This window comes from Macaca mulatta, chromosome 1 (genome assembly GCF_049350105.2).
Source record: "Macaca mulatta isolate MMU2019108-1 chromosome 1, T2T-MMU8v2.0, whole genome shotgun sequence".
In the NCBI taxonomy this organism is placed as follows: Eukaryota; Metazoa; Chordata; class Mammalia; order Primates; family Cercopithecidae; genus Macaca; species Macaca mulatta.
Genome location: NC_133406.1, coordinates 190,378,566 through 190,393,844, shown reverse-complemented (window position 1 = coordinate 190,393,844; position 15,279 = coordinate 190,378,566). Strand labels below are relative to the sequence as shown.

The 15,279-nt window shown below is 45.6% G+C and overlaps 1 long non-coding RNA gene across 3 annotated transcripts in view; it reads right to left on the bottom strand.

Annotated features, from left to right (window-relative positions):
* Positions 1-15,279, bottom strand: part of LOC114672391 (uncharacterized) — a 161,406-nt gene that overhangs the window by 97,431 nt on the left and 48,696 nt on the right. The window contains exons 4-5 of one of the 3 annotated variants that reach the window (XR_013402215.1): positions 7,435-7,530; positions 2,637-2,722 (exon numbers count right to left, since the gene is read on the bottom strand). This is a non-coding gene — a long non-coding RNA (uncharacterized LOC114672391). Of the gene's footprint in view, positions 1-2,636; positions 2,723-7,384; positions 7,531-15,279 lie in introns of all 3 variants that reach the window. The other 2 variants (XR_013402214.1, XR_013402213.1) reach the window with 2 other exon arrangements.

The following is a 15,279-nucleotide window of genomic DNA, read 5'->3' as shown; positions in this document are numbered from 1 at the left end:
GGACACCAAAGTGAATTAAATCAAGTGTCTGCCTTCAGGAAGCCCACAGACTTTTTGGGAAAATAAACAGATAATGACAACACAGTGTGAACAGTATCATGATGGAGGTGCCCCCAGAGACTGGGAGGTGCTCAGGGCAGGCTCCTGGCCCAGAAGAGAGGTGACACCTGAACCAAGAAGAAGAATCAGTAGGAATTCACTAAGCAAAGATGAAAGCGTGGGCAGATGGAGAACATCCCAGGCAGAAGGAACCATAAAGAAAAGTGAAATCACAAGATGCCTTCAGGAAACTTTTCAGTAGTGATATAGCCTGGAGCATGAGGGGGCACAGAGGCACGGCATGGGGCTGGGATGTGGCAAGGCCAGACCATAAGCATTCATGCATGCCCAGCAGTTCAGGTCAAGGCTTTGCCAGGATGAGCTCTCTGCAAGGTGCTGGCCGCAATCCCACAGCTAGCCAGGTTTATGGCCAAATGTTCTCATATCAGCTGGGGGGCTGAGCAGAGACAGGGCCTTTGGGGAGCGAGCAGCTGGTGATGCTGGAAAGTGTCTGCCAAGAGAATTCAGCTGAGAACACTTTCCATTCCCAAGAGGTCAAAGAGCCGTGTTTCTCCTCCCTAGTGGAGGCCCTGAGATCACACTGTCATTCATAATTCACTCAACAAACACTCACTGGGCCTCTGCTTGTGCCAGGCTCTGAGCTAAGCTCTGGGGACACAAAAATAAAAAGGCATGGTCTCTGCCCTTGAGGAATACATGGTCCTGCAGTGGGAGGAGAACAGACTTGGAAGTTACTGCAGTACAGTGAGAGATGGGCACAGAAGGGGAGCAGCAAATCCTTTATGGGAGCCAAAGAGGAGCAGTGGTTGAGCGAGGTTTTAGAGGATGGGTTAGAGTCTGTCATGTAGGAAAGGCATTCTAGAAAGTAGGAAGAGTGTATGAAGCACAAGCCATAAAGGGGCACTGAGGCGCAGGAGAAGTGGCTATGTGTTGGGGTAGATTATGGGATATCAGACCAAAAGAAACTGATTTTTACAGGCTGAGCAGGGACGTTCTCCTAAGGTCAGGCTTGGGTTTTATAAAGATGACTCTGGCAAAAAGAGTGACTGAAGCTGAGGGCGGAAGCAGAAGGATTAGATCTGAAAGGCACTAAGACAGAGTTGACAGGGCCAGGGGACTAACTGACTGCCTATGCGAGGAGAGACATTCATTTGTATCTTACTTTTAAAAATTGCCATGCTTAGCTAAGTGAACCTCTTCTGCAATGCAAATGTGAGGATTCAATAAGCTAAGGTAAGTGAAAACCCCTTGTACAGACCCCCACCCCTACGCCTAGTAGGTATGGGGTCAACATTCAATAAGGCTCATCTACATGATGCAGCGAATGAGAAAGTAAATGAGTAATGAATGAACAAATGAATGAGAAAATTGATGGCCTATGGGTCCCCCAGCAGGCAGCATCACAACCACACAGGTCTCTATGCCCCACCAGAAGTTCTCAGAAAAGAAGGCCAGCTTAGTGGTGTGTGTTTCTCAGAGACACCCTCAGGGGAAGTCAATCTCAGCTGACTCTCCTTGGAGGATCTGGCCTTCATTCTTTTGGCAGATGTAAGGCAGTGGAGGAGTGATATGTCTGTGCTTGACTCTGGGAAGCCCTCGTATCTAGGATACAGGTTTGGGCCTGGCTATCCCAGCCTCACTGTGCAAATATCAATAAGTCAGAAGACAATATGTGAGAAACAGAATAAAGTTCAGGGTAGTAATTGTGCATCATACTATGCACAGGCCTCCTGCTAGGTACACTATGTCTATTATCTCATTAAATATAGCAACCAGGAAAAAGGAGACTTTATCCATATTTACTGATTAGGAAACTGAAGCATAGAGAGATGTAGCTTTTCCTAGGTCATACAACAATATTCTGGACCAAGTCCATCAATTTATCTATACTTGAAGCAACACATTATAGAAAGTTGAAAACAAAGTAAAAGAACTTACAATTTCATCATCCCAACACAGCAACTATTATTTTGCTTATCTCCTGCATGTTTGGTACATACTTGAGATTTTATTATTCAGACAATTTGGTTTTTACTTTTCTCCTTATTTAACATTATATCATAAGCATTCTTTCAGATTACTATGTTGCCTTCAGAACCATTATTTTTCACAGCTACAGACTGTCAAATTGAGTGTAAACACCGGATTTTATTCAACCATTTCCAATGGTTAGGTACTTAAATTGCTTCCATCATTTGATATTATAAATAATCAATCTTTTCTTTTATTTAGAATTGTCTTCTTTTGGAAAGATTATTTCCTTAGAGCAGACGCCCAGAAACAGAAATACTAGGACAAAGGGTATGAACATTTTTAAGTCTTTTGATACTTGCTACCGAATACCTTTCTTGTGGGGCCTTTGTCCTTCTCCCCCATGTCTGGATGCCTGATTTACCTCTCCCTCTCTCTGGTCCCCTGGCAGAGGCACAACACCCCCAGGCCCTGTCTCCTCAGCTATGAGATGGAGTGAATGACCCTCCTCTGCCAACCTCCTAGGCTGGAGAAAAAGAATTCAAGACCCTGTAACAGGCAATACCGCAAAGTGGTTGAACAGCATAATGTTGGTGCTGGAGTACCTAGGTTTGAAGCCCTGATCTCCAACTCCAGAAGCTGTGTGACCTTGGGCAGGTTACTTAACTTCTCTGTACCACAATTTCCTTATCTGAAAAACAAGAGTGAGGAAAGTACTAGCAACTTTTTAGGGTTGTGGATGAAGCTTTAAAGAATTATTTTATGCAAAAAGCATGTAAGGAGAGCTGTGGTTATTATAAAGGTGATGTCTGCTGTGGAAGGCAGCACTAGCAGGAAAAGCTTCAGCATTCCTTTCCACAGGGGCTGCCCCAAGGGGAAGGGGCAAGAGCCAAGTGCCTAACAGGCTTTTTGTAGAAACAGCTGATCTAGCTCTAATGGCAATGACCATTACTCCCTCCCTGCAGCCTACACAGTGCGAGGTCTGAGTCTCTCTTGCTCCCCACCCACCACCACCACCTCCGCCCTCTGGCTGTTGTGGCCTGATCTTATCCCTTTTTCATCAGACTGCCTAACTGACCAGAAAATGCAAACGCATCCCTAAACGCACGTAACTGCTCCCCACCCCCCAGCACTCTCCCCCTTTCCGGGAAGCCGGGCCCCAGCGCCAGCCTGACAAGCAGCACTTAATTCTTTATTGAAAACCATTAACTGGAGTTCAGTTCCCTGAGCCCCAGTTTCAAATTACTCACAGGAAACGCCAGACCGGGAGAGTGGCTTTCAAGGGCAGAGCCATCTCCTCTAACAGACTGGCTCCAGGACCCTGGCTATGGGGACTTTTTTTATTTTGAGAGGCAATAACAACAACAAGGACACAGAAACAGCAGCAATAGCTTCAACCCCTACCATGCATGAGAGCTGACAAAGCACCCTCCTCTTCCTCTCTGATTAACAATAGCCCAGTGCAGCAGGTCTGGCAGGAAGTAGGGCCACTCCCTGACAGATGAGAAAACTGATGGCCTCGGGGTCACACAGGCAGGCAGAGATTGAACTGGGCTCCAGATCCCCCTGCCAGTGAGCCCACGACTCCGGCCCTTCACAGACCTCACAGACCACCCACGGTGGGGCCTAACCTGTGGGAGGCACAGCAGGGGAGACAGGTAAAAAAGATGCAACACCTGCCTTGAGAAGCTACCTGCTTGGGAGAGGGACGATGAAAAAGAGTCCTACATTAGAGCCTCAGAGACCCTAGTTCTATCCTGGGTCTGCCCCTAACTGCCTGGCACACTGTGGGTGTTAATTATCATTCATGGCACAGGCAGAAAGGAATAAGGCCAGGGGAAAATGGACAAGAGGAGTGAGGGAATGGAAAAACAAATGAGTCCTTAGTCACCTCTATCAATATTTCTAGCCAACCTAAAAGAAACTTTATTCAGTCATTCATTTTGAATTGCCTGAGGTCTTCTATGTGCCAAGCACTGAGAAAGTACTTTACAAATATTTCTCACTGAATTCTCCAAATAGGTACCATTACTATAACTATCACCATCGACCAGTGAGGAAAGGGAGGCTCAGAGAGTTTAGGTAATTCATTCATGATTACACAGCAGTGTCAAGATTTGCACTCAGGTCAGCCTGACACCATGATTCCCACTGTGCATTGTGTTACTATTAATAGTGTCATTGTGGTTCTATAAACAACTACACAGTGACCCAACAAGAGCAGAGAGAATAACAGGCCTGTGTGGGGTGTCAAGGAAGTTTTTGCAGAAGCTGTAGAATCTGAGTTGAAGGATGGGTGAGATTCGGCCAAATGAAAAAGGCCGAGGAGAATGTTCCACGCAGGGACGGTAGCATAGGCCAGGATCAGGAAGTATCAAAAGACACAGCATGTTAAGGCAAGTCAGGAATTGCTGAAATGTCTGAATTAAGCACAGAGAGTACAAAGGGACACTGGCCTCCAGGAGTGTACAGCCCCAGAGAGATGGAAATATGTCAGATGACTTGGTTTTTGAGGTGAACTGGGTAAGAATTTTTATCCAAGAACAAACAGTGTTCTGCTTGTGTATCTCACTCACCTCTTCCATACAGCAGCCCTGAGAAGTAGCTGAAGAAGGATGCCCTTGGCTGGGGCAGGCAAGGGGCTCTGGCCTCGGAGTCTAGGGGCCTGTTTCCCAGAGGCTGTGCTTCTTACCACCTCTGAATCTGGGTTTCCCCTTCTCTACAAAGGAGTCACTGAGAGCCACTTCCTAGCACAGTAACTTCCAAGTTACTGTACTTTCCAGTAGCCTGGAAAGAATACATTGGGTTTATTCTCATTTACCTCCTTTTAAAAATGTGGACACGGAGGCTCAGAGACTTGCCTGCGGACATCTTCAGAAAATGCTTGATCCGAAATTTGATCTCAAATCTGATGGATTTCTCTGCCGTGCTGTCACTTCCACCTACTGAGTCTAGTTTAGCCCTCTGAAGTCCAATACAATAAGCCTGCTTCTCCGTCCACAATACTCCCTTGGATGGATGAAGACAACAGCTGTGTCCCCAAATCTCCTTTTTCCAGCCAAACACTCCCAGATTTTCACCCAGTAGGATTTCCCAGCCCTCAACAGGGCTTAGTTTCCCTTGAGGAAGAAACAGGAAAGAAGAACAATAGGAGTTGCCTAGTGCCCTGGCCAGGATTGAAGTATCCCCATCCTCAGAACCAGCAGCCAGGCACAGAGAACTCCCCACGGAAAACAGTAGTCACAGCCTGTTTGCCTTCTCCGGTCCACAAACTGCCATGGCCAAGCTGGACACCAGCTTGGAAACCCAAGGGACCTGTCTCCATCCCAAACCTTGTCTCTTCCCTGCCCCAGATGGCCCTTATTTGAGCTGGATCCATTTTCTTGGCCACCTTACTGAATGCGGTGCACACTCACTCCAAAAAATGCTGACCTCTGCTCCAAGCCGCCTTGTCGGCAGTTTCCCAGACATAGCTTGACTGTTTATTTATTTATTTTTGTGTTAGCAAAGAGGAGAAAATCACATTGGCCTAAAATGAATACTAATGAAATGCCTTCGTTAGCGTCCTTTGTGATAAGAATGAAAAATCGGATTTCCGCGGAATCACAAGCTATACATTTCTTTTCCCCAACCTTTTTTTTTTTTTTTTTTTTTTTTTGCCCTTTCCTCTGACCGAAAGATTAGGGACAGCCTGGAAGGAGAATAAAGTCATTTCATTAAAAATATCTGCATTTTTAAGGGCGCCTTTGTTGCAGAGGGACGTGGCTGTGCAATTTCTCCAAACCCACTTTTCTCAGCCTGTAAAGCAAATGTACCTATTTGTCCTCTGCTGTAACAATGCCAGCTGCATTCAATCAACTGAGAAGCTGCAAGCCATAAACCTTCTTCCCCAGCTAAGGGGGGGTGGGAGCAGGCAAGAAAGGAGGCATGCCATAAAAATTCATCAGAATAATGTAGGGATGAGACGCGCTCCGATCGCGGGCAAGCAATCAACCAATCACTCATCCCGTGGCATTTACAGCACGTCTCATTCCCCTGTTCCTTAAGGACAATTGATTTTTCCTGATTCCATTAGCATAACGGCGTGGAAAATGTCTGCAGTGCAATATTTCTGGAAAGTTCCAACAAGTAGGCTGGGCACTGGAGTGTGACCATCTCCATAAACCTTCCTCAGGCTCTGCGGCAGACGCTGCCACAGCCGCCACAAAAGGCCCAGAGAGAATGGTGTAGTCTCCAAAATTTGGGGGCCAAGGGCATCTCAGGGGTGTCAAGGAAGGTAATTGGCACCGATATGAAACCTCTTATCTTCTTGTCCCTGAACACAGAAGCACTCTTTTCTGCGAGATGTGATACCATGGGGTGGTAAGAAGCAAGTAAAACCCACCTAGCCTAGGAGTGACTATGTCACACATACTGAGTCTATTTGTAGCCTTCTAAAGCTCCTGTACTTAGAAGCTGAGGAAAGAATGCTTATTGTGATTATTCCTTTGTGTGTGAACAAGAAGGCTGCAGGGGTAGGTACCTAGGGGCCTTACTCTGCTCTTCTGTCAGCTAGGTCTCCACCACATTCTCCACTGAGATCACATATGCATGAGAAAGGAATGTGAGGCATTTGGAACAATGCAGACCTGGGTTCAAATCCTGCCTCTTCCTTTTATCTGTGTGTTTGGCCATGGGCTACAGGTAATTAACCTTTCTAATCCTCAGTTTATTGTTATAAACTATGAAGACCTCATTACTTCACAGGTTGTTGGGAGAATTAAATGAGACTATGTAAAAAGCACCTAGCATAGTGCTGATGCATAACAACAGCTCAACAAATCAGATTCTCCTCCTTCCCGGTTTCTCTGCATTTCATTTTCCTCCTGCCCACCAGCAATGTAATTCCCTCAATATCAGCTTCTGCTGGTCAAGAAAGTGAAACTTTCCAATGCCAAAAGAAAACATATAAAACACAGAATATTTAATCTTTAAACAAGATTAAAACCTGGCTATGCCTTTTAAAATGTGCTTTGGGAGACTTCTTATTCAGTCTCCTGAGTCATTCCCTATCGCTTCTCTCACCCCTCCTCTATTCTCACATTGCACAAGAAATCTCTCTAAAACACACATGTGACCTTGTCACATCCCTGCTTAAAACCCCTCAGTAGCTCCTCACTGCCATCTTCTGTCTTCAAGATTCACCTCAGGCTGTGTCTCCTCCAGGAAGCCTTCTTTGACCCTCACTCTCCTTTAGGATCCCACAACCCCTGTGCACATTCTCACACTCTGTGTCCATGTCTTGTCCATCCTAGACTGTGGGCTCTTTATGGGCAGTTCTCTAGTTCCATGTCCCCAGAACCTGTCATCTCACCTTATGCTTAGTAGATGTTCGGTTGATGTTTGTTAAGAAAACCAACTTACAAAGGCAGTGCTGATCTCATCACCCAGGCTCTAGGTTTAGCTCAGTGTTTACGGAAGGCAGTGTGGGTGCTGGCCGTGGTCCTGAATCTGTAGGGCCTGAGGAGAGAAAATGTAATAAAGAAAACTTGAGTGTGGTGAATACAGTTCTCATTCATTCAAATAACCCACAGACAGATGGCATTTTATTTGGAAAGTGGAAGGAGGGCAGGGATTCTGGGGACTTCAGTTCCAGTCCTGGCTCTTCTATGAACGCTCTACTCAAGACACAAAACCTTTCTGGATTTCCATTTTTTTCATACGTCAAGTGGAAACAAAACCTGACCCTCCCATGTCACAAGATTGTTCTAAAGATTACAAAAGATGATGTCTGTGAATCTCTTTGTAATCTTTTTTAAAGTGCTTGCCATGGAAGACATCAAAAGTTCCTCCCAGCCCTTTCAGTGCTCACTGGTTGAGAGTTATCTACACTGACCACCTCCAATTCTTCACCTCCAGCTTGCTTCTCAGTTCACTCCCATGTGGCTTCTGGACTCATCATCCTGACAAAACAACTCTCAATAATGACCTCATGCTGGTAAACCTATTCTTCAATCCTCATTATACTTGCTCTCCTAGGACTATGTTTTTCGCACTCCAGCACTTACCCCAGGATATAATTATACATTCATTTATGTGCCTGTTTGATTAATACTTTCTCTCTAACTAGACTCCATGAGGACCTGGAGTTCCATGAGTGAACTCCATGAGGCTACAAATCGTGTCTGTTTTTCTTGCCATTGCACTCTCAGGTCCTGGTACAATGATCACAAGAAGCAGCCTCCCCCATGACTTGGAGGGTAGGCAATGTGCCCAGAGCAGGCCTGGTCATGTCCAACACCAGCAGATACCAAAAGAAATCCTGGAACCTCTATGGAAGTCCCAGAGTCCTCTGCTGCAACAATCTCCTGTCCCCCACTGCCAAGGCTTCTACCCGATGTGACTTGGAGCTCTGGGGAGGCCTCTGCCTCTTGAGAAATACAGAGGGTACAAGGAGGACTGCATGGTGTCCAACAGCATGAGCACAAGAGGTGAGTACGTGGGGTAAGATCTGGAGCACCACTGAGTCCACCTGCCCTGCTGTGTAGAGAAAGAAAACTAAGGCCAGAGAAGAAATGTAATCTAAGACCTTACAATGAGTTAATGTCATTCACAGGCCAGAAAAAGCTAGAGGCAGGAAATGTGATCTCTCAGATCTCCTATGATCCCTACTCTGGGACACCATGAGCCCTGGGCTGCCCTCTACTATAACACATGTCTCCCTGGGTTGCCATTGTCTGTTCACATGTCCACCTTCTCCTGGAGGACAAGGAGAGTGTCTGGTTAATCTTTGTATTCCCAGGGATAGCCCAATGCATGACACATAGTAGGACTCAATCAATGTTTCTTGACTAGACACTGGATCACAAAGAGATTAGGAAAGTGGATGCCAAATGGTAAGAAGGCTGACTGGGAGCCAGCTCAGAATCCCTCTTAGCTTGAGACCCACCCACCCCCAAAGCCCAGAAATAAGGAATAGTCAGCCTCAAGCCTGAACATCCCCAAGATCCAGTAATGGGCTCCATGGTGAAGTCCCTAAAATAGATCTGCTACTGAATTCCTGCTGAATTTCCAGGCTGTTCATCCAAGAAGCCAGCGCCATCCTATAACCCCTTAGGAAGAAGAGAGCTTTAGAGTTTATGATTTGCCCTTACAGGTAACACAAAGCACAGAATATTATTTGCATTTGAAAGCCAGGGAAACTGAGGTTCTTTCATCCATCCCATAAAGATATGGAATCAGGGTATATTATTCAGGATTTTCCAGAGAAACAGAACCAATGAGATAAATAGATGATAGATAGATAGATAGATAGATAGATAGATAGATAGATAGATAGACAGACAGACAGACAACAGGGGATTTATTATGAGAATTAGTTCATATAATTACAGAGGCCAGGAAGCCCCATAATATTTTGTCTGCAAGGTAGAGAACCAGGAATGTCAGTGGTATGATTCAGTCAGAGTCTGAAGGTCTCAGAACCAGGAGCTCTGAAGTCCAAATGCAGAAAAAAATGGATTTCCCAGTTCAAGTAGAGACAGTGAATTCGCCCTTCCTCCACCTTTTTTTTTCCATCCAGGCCCTCAGCGGCTTGGAAGATACCTGCCCACACTGATAAGAGAGATATTCTTTACTCCATCTACTGATTCAAATGCTTACGTCTTCTGGAAACACCTTCACAAACACAACAAGAAGTAATGTGTTACCAGTCATCTGGGTATCCCTCACCCAGCCAAGCTGACACATAAAATGAACCATCACACAGCGGCTTTGCAGTCAAAACCCACGACTTCGAATTCCAGCTCCTGCACTTACAGCCATACACCCTTAGTCTACGATGTGGATTTGAGTGGATATAGAAGACAATGACTGTACCTTCAAGGAGCTTACAGTCTAGTGATGGAAAGATTATGTCTACAAGAATTCTAATGCCAGGCAGAATGTGATTCTAGCAGGAGGCTCACAGCCTACTGGGAGAAAAACTTAATGGAAAAGTTTCTCATTTGAGTCTTTAAAAATGCATGGGATTTTAATGGCAAAGAAAGGAAAATATTCCTGGTGAAGACAGAAGAGAGCATGGGGCATGTTCCTGGAATGGGAAGTAAGTCTGTTTGGCTGGAAGACTTAAGGATGTGTGGAATACAAATGAGATCTGAGGCCACAAAAAAGAAGTTGGGAGAGAGATTTGAATGCTACTCAAGTGCTCAGAAAGGTTAAATAACTTGTCCAAGGACACAAAGAATCAGTGGAGGATCTAGGACCGGGCTTCAGAACTCTTTCCTTTCACCACTCTGCTCTCATCTTCAACATTAGTAAGGCACAATGGATGGCAGGGGCAGGGGGCTGTCCCATTATAAAAGCACATGAAAAAGAAACAGTCAGAATTAGTGTGGCTGTAGGGGAGGAGCTCAGAGCTGCTTGACAAATTAAAAAGGGAATTTCAGGATGAAAGCAAGGAAGTTTGTTCTGTACAAGTGGCATATTCTATTGCCCATCAAAACCATGCTTAGAATGGGTATTAATCTTTGCCATGGGTACATAATGTTAATATAATTAATATAAATTAAACATCCCCACAGACATTTTTTCTTCAGAAATAATTACCTTTGCTAAGACTTTTCATGGAAAAAGGAAAGGTGAATTTCAGGCCCACTCACAAATTCTGAATTTTTGCAAATTTTCGATGTTAATAGAGAGAAACTGAGACTGGAACCATGTTGGTTGACCGAAATATTCAGCATCTTCAGAATAGTCTATCAGAATGTTTCAGAATCTCCCAGGCTCTAACATATTTGAGCGGACTCAGCCAGATCCAGGTCCAAGGACCCACTCAGACTCTACCTGTCTGTATGACCCTGAGACCCTCAGACCACCTCTCCAGACCCACCTCATATTCTAAATATAAAATAAATCAGATAATGGATTTGGAGTCCATCAGGGATCTCATAATCTAGAGGGGGAGACAGCAAAGGAATAAAGCAGGTGAAGTAGGATGCCCCAGCTCTGCAGGGAGGATTCCAGGCCAGAGGTAGATAACTATTTGGTTGTTGATGGGAGGCACGAGGTCATCTTTTCCTCCTGACACCCTGAGAGGTACTAAACTTAGCCTTTTATGTAACTTATGTCTTACTACTGTAAGGCAGGTTATTATGTCTTCATTTTACACAAGAGGAGAATGATGCTCAGAGAGGTTAGTTACTGACAAAAGGCAAAAGAAGGGGCAGATGCAGATTCAAAGCAACGCCACTCTAAGGGTAAAGCCTGAATGCCCAATCTCTACACTATGCCACCTTCCACGTGAAGCCTGCTGGGTGTCACTGGAAATCTCATCTGCACATCCACCTTGGAATTCTGGGATATCAGCAGTATTTCTACACTGGGGCTCCAAGAACCTTGAGAGTGATGGCAAAAGGAACTTTGTGACCGAGGCTCATGTAAGAGTCACAAATTGGAAGGGGAAATTCAGACTGTATCCACCCAGGATGGAGGACTAAGGCAGAGGCTCCATATGAGGTAAAAGAGCATGAAATGCAAGGGTCTCCCTGGGGAAACTAAAGAAGCCCCAAGGTTCACAAGGTTGGGAGGGGAGCTCCAGCTCAGGAGTTCCAAAGCAAAGTGGTGAGGAGGGGTTGTGCTGGTCCCAGGCCAAGGTTCTCAGGCACTTCCTGCTTCCCACCAGGATGGGTGAGACTCAAGGTGTGGCTGAGGACAGGGAGGGCCTAAATGTACCTGGCTGTGGAGGGAACTGAACTAGAGGAAGAAGCTGAAAGTTGGGCAGAGTCTGATGCTCATCCTCTTAGGAAGGCACATGCCTGATCAAGGAAGAGCAGTACCTAACTCTTCTGCATCCTTCAAAACCCTACTTTGACTTCACTGCTGTTAAAATGATTTCCATGAGCTCTTCCCTAGATTTAATTAATCCCTCCCTCTGAATTTCTATTGAAACATCTTCTTGACCACATTGCCCTTGTCAATGTACATATATATCTCCTTGTCCAGAGTGCGAGATTCTCTGGGGAACAGAGCTACATCTGAGGCATCTCTGGGTCTCTAGGGCCTTGCACAGAATCCTGTATGAGTACAAGCTCAGGGACTTTTTGCTGAAGTGGATGACAAAGAGAGCAAGCATCCAAAAACGACTGCAGAAGCATGAGAAGAACAGAAGGGGTGTGTGTGTGTGTGTGTGTGTGTGTGTGTGTGTGTGTGTAGAAGGGATGATTTTGAAGGAGGGACATGAGAAAAGGAAAGCTTTGTCTAGGGAGAGGAAGAGGCCAGGCTCTGCCCCTGACCCCTGTGGGGAGCAGAGCTCCTTTCTGAGCTCCCTAGGACTGAGCTGAGCCTCTTGTCTGTACCAGTTCCAGAAGCTGTTCAGTTGCCTTCACAGCTTTTAGGTGCTGCAATGGGGTTTGTCAACAATTACTAGTGTTTTCTAATGAAGTTCAACTAGTTAAAACCATCCTCAAGCTAATGAACATTATTGGGGACTCCAGGAGAAAAATGCAGATGGACACCCCATCGTTTGCCAATGTAAATATCCTCGAATATTTAAATTGGGGTGATTGAGCAGACTCCTCCTCACAGACATCAGAGGGATCTTCCCTAAGCCTGTCCACATCATGGCCAACCTTAAATTTGAATTTTAAGTCAGTTAGCCCTCTGTGTCAGCCATATTGCTCTCCTCACCCTTTGCCAAGCATAGTTTGCTCACTTCTGTGTCTTTGCAGATGTCTTTCCCTCTGCTAGAAACTCCCTCCCCAACTCCCCATCTCCCCATCCCCACTTCATCTGGCTCAGCTGTCTCAAACATAGGATCTGATGCATTTTAGGAACTGCCTTAGTTTGGGTTTTCCCAGAAGCAGATTCCAAAGCAAGGACTCGAGTGCAGGTAGTGAATTTGGGAAATGACCCCAACTGACACTGAAGGGACACTGAGAGGTGATACAGAGCAGGGAAAGCACCAACAAAGATGCATTTTTCAAGAAAGTTACCTCCATGAGTAACTAGAACCTAACTCTGGGAGCCAGTGTAGGACTCCTGTCTCAGAGTTATCCCACTCAAAGGAAGAAGAAGTGGGGTTTCTATCTACCAGCTCCTATACACATTGGCTGAGAGCTGCTCTGGGCAGCAGAGGCCAGAGGGAGGCATTGTGTTAATGCCCCACTACTTCTGGCCTGCCCCTTGTGCTCAGAATTGGTCAATGCCAGGTGCATGTGAATGGGCACTGATGGCATCTGCTTCAGGCACATAAATTTTGCTGAATGAATGATTGACACATAAACAACTCAATAGTGGTAATAATAATAACTAATATTTATTGTTTGGTATGTGTCAGGCACAGTTTAAGTACTTTGTACCTACTCACTTTCTGCATCCTTTTAATAACCCTTCAAGGTAAGCTATTATTATGTTCCTTTTATGGAGAAACAAACAGAAACACAGAGAGTTGAGTAACTTGCCCAAGGTCACGCAGCTAATGACTGACAGAGCTAGGATCAAACTTGGCAATCTGGCATGGAGGTGCTGCAATCACTCTACCTGCACACTCAGGAGATGCTCCACCTCAAAGGCCTCTGCCATCTCTGACACTCCCAGTCTTATAATTCAAACAACTTCCTCCAACCTCCCAGGACCACCTCACTCTGGTGCACAGACCCTCATGGGCTCCATTTGTCTATTCCATGAAGCAAAAGCAGCCCCAGCATCCTCAGGCAAGCTTGTCTTCCTACCTTCCACTCTACCCACTGAGCTAAGGATCTCAACACATTGGCTACAGGAAGCTCCAACCCAGAGCCGGGGCTGGGAGTCAGATTCATCCTAGCTCTACCATCTCCAGCTGTGTGGCCTTCAGCAAGTCACTTAACTCACTCAAGTCTCCATCTCCTCATCTGTAAAATGATAATCACAATCCCTGCCCTAAAGGGTTGTGGTGAGCTTGTGGGAAGGCCCAGGCACATAGTGCGTGCTCAAGGACAGGCAATTTCACATTCTTTGCTCTGAAGAAGTACACGGATATATTTCCATTAGGGTAAAACAAAAATATCTTAACGTTCACTTTATTCTAAGCCCTGGAGGCCTTTAGCAGGGCTGACAACTTCGTCTGGAGGATGGTAAATATTTGTCTATTTCAGAGGCAGTATTTATCTTCTAAGGCACTCGTGCCAGTCCCCGTGCTGACAAGCAACTTGTTTATTTATTACCTTAATAACAAATAGATTGTCAGGCCTGAAGGCTCCGCACACACTGACTTGAGGATGTGCCTGCTTTGAGCCCCAGCCAGTCCAGGCTCTGTCCAACTCTGGGGGTCTGGGGAGCTGCGGGAGTGGGGCAAGAAGGGACCTGGCTGCCTTCCATGTCCTGCCATTTATTCTTTCATTTGTTCTATCCAAAACCCTCCCCTTATCGAGCCCATACTGTGAGCCTTGCCATGGGCTGACCCTGGGCTGCAAGGAAGAACCATGCATAGCCACCGTCCTTAAAGGGTTCAAAGTCTAGAAAGAGGGAGATGATGGTGATAAAAATAATAAGGATAATAACAATAGTTAATAATGGCCAGGCGTAGTAGCTCACACCTATAATCCCAGCACTTTTGGAGGCCAAGGCGGGCAAATCACGAGGTCAGGAGATTGAGATCATCCTGGCTAACATGGTGAAATGCGTTCTCTACTAAAAACACAAAAAATTAGCTGGGCATGGTGGCGGGTGCCTGTAGTCCCAGCTACTCGCGAGGCTGAGGCAGGAGAATGGCATGAACCCGGGAGGTGGAGCTTGCAGTGAGCTGAGATCATGCCACTGCACTTCAGCCTGGGCGACAGAGAGAGACTCCGTCTCAAATAATAATAATAATAATTAATAATAATAACAGTAAACACTCTGTGCCAGGCACTGTGCTAGGTACTTTACACACATTAACTCATTTAATTCTACTTATAAGTAGATACTATTATTATCCCCATTATACTGATGAGGTAACTAAGGCACAGAGAGTCAAGGGGCTTACCCAAGCTCACCCCTACAAAACTCATTGCAGTACACAGCAGGGGTAGATACCAAAACTACATAATAATCATGCAATAATAATATTTATGTTTTTTATGATAGCCGCAAGGCTTCCTAGCTATTTTTCTCACGTACCAGACACACTCTTGCCTTAGAGTCTTTGTGTTTGCTGCTTCCTCTTTCTAGAAGAGTCTTCCCCCAAAATCCACCTTGCTCACCTCCTTCAAATCTTTGTTCAAAGTCACCTTTTCAGTGGCACCTCCTCCGTTT